The sequence below is a fragment of the Bos indicus genome, chromosome 22, assembly GCF_029378745.1.
Source record: "Bos indicus isolate NIAB-ARS_2022 breed Sahiwal x Tharparkar chromosome 22, NIAB-ARS_B.indTharparkar_mat_pri_1.0, whole genome shotgun sequence".
NCBI classification, from domain to species: domain Eukaryota; kingdom Metazoa; phylum Chordata; class Mammalia; order Artiodactyla; family Bovidae; genus Bos; species Bos indicus.
Window position 1 is genome coordinate 819 of NC_091781.1, and position 6,142 is coordinate 6,960.

The 6,142-nt window shown below is 38.6% G+C and overlaps 1 pseudogene; it reads left to right on the forward strand.

Annotated features, from left to right (window-relative positions):
* The first annotated feature begins 275 nt into the window (after positions 1 to 275).
* On the forward strand, positions 276 to 4,445 carry LOC139178706 (olfactory receptor 5D13-like; annotated as a pseudogene).
* Positions 4,446 to 6,142: the final 1,697 nt, after the last annotated feature.

Genomic DNA, 6,142 nt, shown 5'->3' on the forward strand with positions numbered 1-6,142 from the left:
CTTTCTCTCCTTTGGGGAACTCTGAGATCCTGACACCTGTAAAGCAGTGGACACTCTTTGTCAGTCTTTGTGTGATAATGTCTCCTGAGTCCATTTTCCTGAGGGCTGAGCTTTGATATCCTCCCCCTTCACTAGGGTATCATCCTGATTTTTGCTCTGAGGATATCCACACTGTGCTTAGCAGAGTAGTCACAATGAAATTTTTAAAAAGAATATTATAATGCCTGGTAATTCCTCAACACCTCAAAATTGAGTCAAAAGAAGATAAGAATAATATGCATAAAATAATAATAAATACCATAATATACAATTCCATTTTTTCTGACAGTAATGTCTTCAGGTATGTCAAGGGTGTAGAAAATATGGCTGAAGTGAAAAGGAAAAGTGTCCTCATGATAGTAATTTTCATGAAATACTTTATATCTTGTTCAAGTGCTGCATCAGTATGTAAGAAAAAGAGGAAATTATAGGCATTATATTCTGAGAATACTGACATGAGCAGAGAAGGTTGAAAACTGGAGAATATAATTAGGATAAGGGTTTAGGTAAAACTGAGCAGAGAAATTTAGATTCGATAAATTAGTTAGTAGGGAGAAATTAAAGTTTTTAAGAGTCATAAAATGTCATAACAACCACAGTAATCAAGAAGAGAAGAAATTGATTTTCTCACAGTGCAGGTTAGCAGCATCACAGGGAAGTTGGCTGAACCTAGGTGACCGTGAGATTAAAAAGGGATGATTAATAAGAGTCAGATAATAATGAGAAAACACAGGGGAAACAGAGACAATTTACTGAAGGATAGTGATTGATGAATTAACATGAACAGGGCCAAGAGGAAATTCAGAAAAAGAGTTGAGCTACTCTTTGACATCACAAATTGTTCCTGCAGTTTTGCTGCTGCCAACTTTGAACCTTGATCTGTTTCTTAGATTGTTTAAAATAATACATTTAAAATAATACCAATTATTCAGAGTATTAAGAATTGAAATGGATAAGGGTGGGAAAACCTATATATTGTGAACCGCATAACTGTAAGACTTTGTGCAAATTATATTAATGTCATTTCCTATACTTATACACCTATAAAATATATATTATCATGTCATTATTACTGATAAAGAAGTTGAGGCTCTAAAATCTGAGTGATTCACCAAAGATCATACAGTAAATGCCAAAGCTTGGAACTGAAGTTAAATTTATGTTTCCAACTCCTTGCTTCTTTCATTGTGCCAGTCTTTCTGTCACTAACTCTTTTCCACTTCCCACCCGTTCCCTTTTCTGCATATAGGAAATACATTTTTTGAGTGTCAAAAGTACCATAAAGCTATTCAAGAAACAATGAATTTTTTCTCCCTTCATATGGTCAGACAAAACTAAAATTGCATCTGTGTTCATGAGGTTCAAACAAATAGTCCCTTTATTAATGAATATTTCAGATGTGTGCTTGTTATTGGTTAACTTATTTAAAAATCTTTGCTAAATAAGTATACTTCTGTTGTTATAAACTGCTTACCAGTACAAGATGCTTTTGCTTTCTCAAAATAATGTGCACAAATAATGATTGTATGACTCAAAGCAAGATTATCACCTGTAGTTTTAATCAAACTCAATATTCCTGTCACCAGAAGTTTTGAGGGTGATAATGTAACCACTTGTGTTTATTACCGTATTCTCTGATTTTCTTGAGAAACAGTGTAGAATGTGAAAGAGTTGAGCAAAATACATTTTAAGTTACTCTGTAATTCAGATATTCTATAACCATTTAAATGTATAATATTCCTAATAAATGTATTAGATTAAAAATATTGATAGCAAGTTAAGAGATATTGATCAAAGAATTTAAAAGACTATATTGAGAGCATCAGTGGCAGTATGTGAGACAAATGATAGTCAAATAGGAAAGAAAACAAAAGTGAGGGTACTGCAAATTGTAATACAACTTCATTGCTTTACCAGGTCGCTGCACTGAACACAAAGCCAATAATTTTAGCATCAAACTGGAAGCATTGGAAAACTTGAAGATGGAGCTTTATTTTCTTCAATGTTCATTTATGTTTTCTAAAATGTGAAAATTCTTGTGGTAACTCATGACCTCTGCCTTTTCTATGATCTTCAGTTTGAATATAATGATAGAAGTACTATGACCTCTAAAAATATTACTCCTGCTTTTTAAAATAAATTTGAGTGCTATGTTTTCATTTATTGTTACGTTACTCCTACTAAACAGCACAGACCTTCAGAATGGTGGAACTATGAAAAACACGTTTTTCTGCAACACTATAGAAAACATTTCTAACTGTACACAAAATTCAATTTCTGTCACTCATGATCAACTTCAAACCTAACTCATCACTAGCAGGCTGTGTTAATTTGAACAAGTGTCTTAACTCATATATGCTTCCATTTCCTTTTGTAAAATATGAGACTAGTTGTTTTGAAATTCATAAGTCTTATTTAGTGGTCAAAACTAATGTACCAATATTTTAATACAATGTCTGCTGCACGATAAATGTGATATCCATGCAGTGTCATCATTATCACTGTTATCATTTTATTATCACTGTCTCAGATTTTCTCCAACAACAATTTTGTGGTTTGCTGAAGGAAATCGGAGTGCAGGAGCCACGTTCACCCTCTTGGGCTTCTCAGAATATCCCGACCTCCAGGTTCCCTTGTTCCTGGCTTTCCTCACAGTCTATGCAGTCACCGTGGTGGGGAACCTGGGTATGATCACCATCATCAGGATCAGTCCCAAACTCCACACCCCCGTGTACTTGTTTCTCAGTCACTTGTCCTTTGTTCATTTCTGCTATTCCACCACAGTTACACCCAAACTCTTGCAGAATTTGGTGTGGAAGACAGAACCGTCTCGTTCACGGGATGCATCACACAATTCTTTTCAGCTTGTATGTTTGCAGTGGCAGAGGCATTCGTGTTGGCAGTGATGGCCTATGAGCGATTTGTGGCCGTTTGTAAGCCTCTACTCTACACAGTGGTTATGTCCCCAGAGCTCTGTGCATCGTTAGTGGCCAGTCCCTGCACGTGGGATATAGTCTCCTCCCTGACACTCACCTGTTTTCTCCTGGCATTATCCTTCTGTGGGTCTAACATCATAAATAATTCCCTCTGTGAGCACTCTGTCATTGTCTCCATCTCCTGCTCTGACCCCTTCATCAGCCAAGTGTTCTGTTTTGCCATTGCCATATTCAATGAGGTGAGCAGCCTGGCAATTATCCTTACTACTTATATGTCCATTTTGTCACTATCATAAAAATGCCCTCTGCTGGGGGCTGCAAAATAGCCTTCTCTACTTGTGCCTCCCATCTGACCACCATCACCACGTTCCATGGGACTGTCCTGTTCTTTTATTGTGTACCCAGCTCCAAAAACTCATGGCTCACAGTCAAAGTAGGTTCTGTATTTTATACAGTGGTGAGTCCCATGCTGAACCCTCTGATCTATAGCCTCAGGAACAAAGATGTGAAAGAGAGTGTCAGGAAATTAATGAATCGCTGAATACAATTTGGTTGAAGATCTGTATGTCCAAAAGAAATTTGATCATTACATAGTGTTGATTAAATCTTCTTGTAGAGATGAAGACTCAGATTATGTAGTCAACTCACTAGAGCATAAATTTAGAGCCATGAATTGGCTATGTGATCTCTTAGTTTTTGTTCAGTTCAGTGTCAAATAAAATAGCTGTATATTGTGTGTAAAATGATGTGTGTTGTTGGTGTATGAAAAGTGAAACTGTGAGTTGTTCAGTCATGTCTGACTCTTTGCCACCCCACGGACTGTAGCCTGCCAGGTTCTTCTGTCCGTGGAAGTCTCAAGGAAAGAATGATGGAGTGGGTAGCCATTGCCTTCTCCAGGGGATCTTCCTGACCCAGGGTTTGAAGCTGGGTTTCCTGCATTTCAGGGAAATTCTTCAACTTCTGAGCCAACATGGAAGAGCTGTGGATGAATAGTGTCTCCCAAATATCCATGTCACCCAGAACTCAGAATGTCACCTTATTTGGAAATAAGGTCTTTGCAGATATAATTAAGGTAAGAGTCAAGATGAGCGTAAAGTGAACCCAAAATCCAATGACAGTGTCCTTATAAGAGACAGAAAAAGATACACAGAGACACAAAGGGAAGGAGGGTATGTGACTTCTGCTTCTCTCTCTTTCCTCCTAAACCACACACAATTCTTAAAAAAAAATAAAACTAATTTTTAGTATTGTTGGTACATCACTGCTTCCTGGCTGTTTGTAAACCTGCGCTTTACACAGCTGTTGTGCCCCAGAAGCTGTGTTCCATCTTTCTGGCTGGTGCTACAGCTGAGCACAGACTGTTTCTTACACTCATCCTTTCAGTTGTATTGCCTACTGCTACCCTTTTGGATCTTGTTTTACTTTAGCCAATTCAATGAACTAAGAAAGTTCATAGTCATCATTTCCTAGCTTTCCCTTCTGTCACTATTTTAAAAATAGTTTCTACCTGTGGGCATCACAGAGTCCTGTCTACCTATCCCTTCCACACATCATCATCCTTTCTGTCTATAGCACGTGCGTGCTGTGTGCTAAGTCACTTCACTCTGTTGACTCTTTGGGCCCTGGACTGTAGCCCACCAGGCTCCTCAGCCCATGGGATTCTCCAGGCAAGAATACTGGAGTTGGTTGCCGTGCCTTCCTCCAGAGGATCTTCCAGACGCTGGGACTGAGCCAGAATTGCTTATGTCTCCTGCGGGTACCTTTTCACTAGTGAAACCTAGGAAGCGCACTATAGTACAGATAGATAGATGGATAGTGAAGTCGCTCAGTCATGTCCGACTCTTTGCGACCCCATGGACAGTAGCCAACCAGGCCTCTCCGTCCATGGGATTTTCCAGACAAGAATACTGGAGTGGGTTGCCACTTCCTTCTCCAGGGGATCTTCCCGACCCAAGGATCGAACCCGGGTCTCCCACATTGTAGGCGGACGCTTTACCGTCTCAGCCACCAGGGAAGTCCTCTATAGTATGCTCAGTTCCAAATGCTCATAAGTGATTGTTCAAGTAGAGTCTGTTTTATACCATGCCAATCCTCACACTGAACTCAGTGACATACAGTATACATACTGACCCAGGGATCGAACCCGGATCTTCCACATTGCAGGCAGACGCTTTACCGTCTGAGCTACCGGAGAAGCCCCTATTAAATCATGTATGTGCCTATTCAAATACCACCTTCCAAGAAAATTCTTTTCTGAAAATCTAATATAATGAGACAATCACTCTTTATCCCATTAACAATATATTTTTTTGCTTAGAAACAGACGATACATTAACTACATGCAATAATTTATTTGTCTCATTTCCTTCTCCCTCTATACACTCCAAGAGAGTAGAAATTTCTGGTATTATTATTGTATCTTATATCTCTAATGCCTAGAAAATTACCTAGAAAACACATTTGGTCTTCAATGAATACTTGCTGGATGAACAAAAGATGAAAAGAAATGAAAATTTCTGACTAAATTCATAATATTTAGTACTGTGCTCACCTAGGTAAGGGAGCTTCCCTGGTGGCTCAGATGGTAAAGAATCCCCCTGCAATGCAGGAGACCCAGGTTTAATCCCTAGGTCAGGAAGATGCCCTGGAGAAAGAATGGCAATCCCCTCCAGTATTTTTCTCTGGAGAATCCCATGGACAGAGCAGCCGGGCTACAGTTTATGGGATCACAAAGAGATGGACACGACTATGTGACTAACTCTTCACCTGGGTAAGACTTTAGATGATGTCTCCTTAATGAATATAGTTGTCACATGAGATTTAAAAAGCTAAAATACCATAAATAATACACTCGACTTATATGAGTGCTTCTATTGCCAAGTACTGTATCTTGGAATATATTTCTTTGCCTAATTTTAAGTCTTTAGCTGTAGCTGTATATTCTATAAACATTTGACTCTTTTGCAGTTTTCAGAACCACAGAAATGACACTTCCATTATCAAAAGGGCCTCTCACAAATAGTCCTTGAATATAGTTTATTAACACTGGTCATATTCAATTTAGAGATCTTGCCCTTTCTAAGCTAATAGAGATTTCAGAAAATCTGAAGCGTTTATTCAAAATTCTCCAAGCCTGGCTTCAAAATACGTGAACTGTGAAGTCCCAG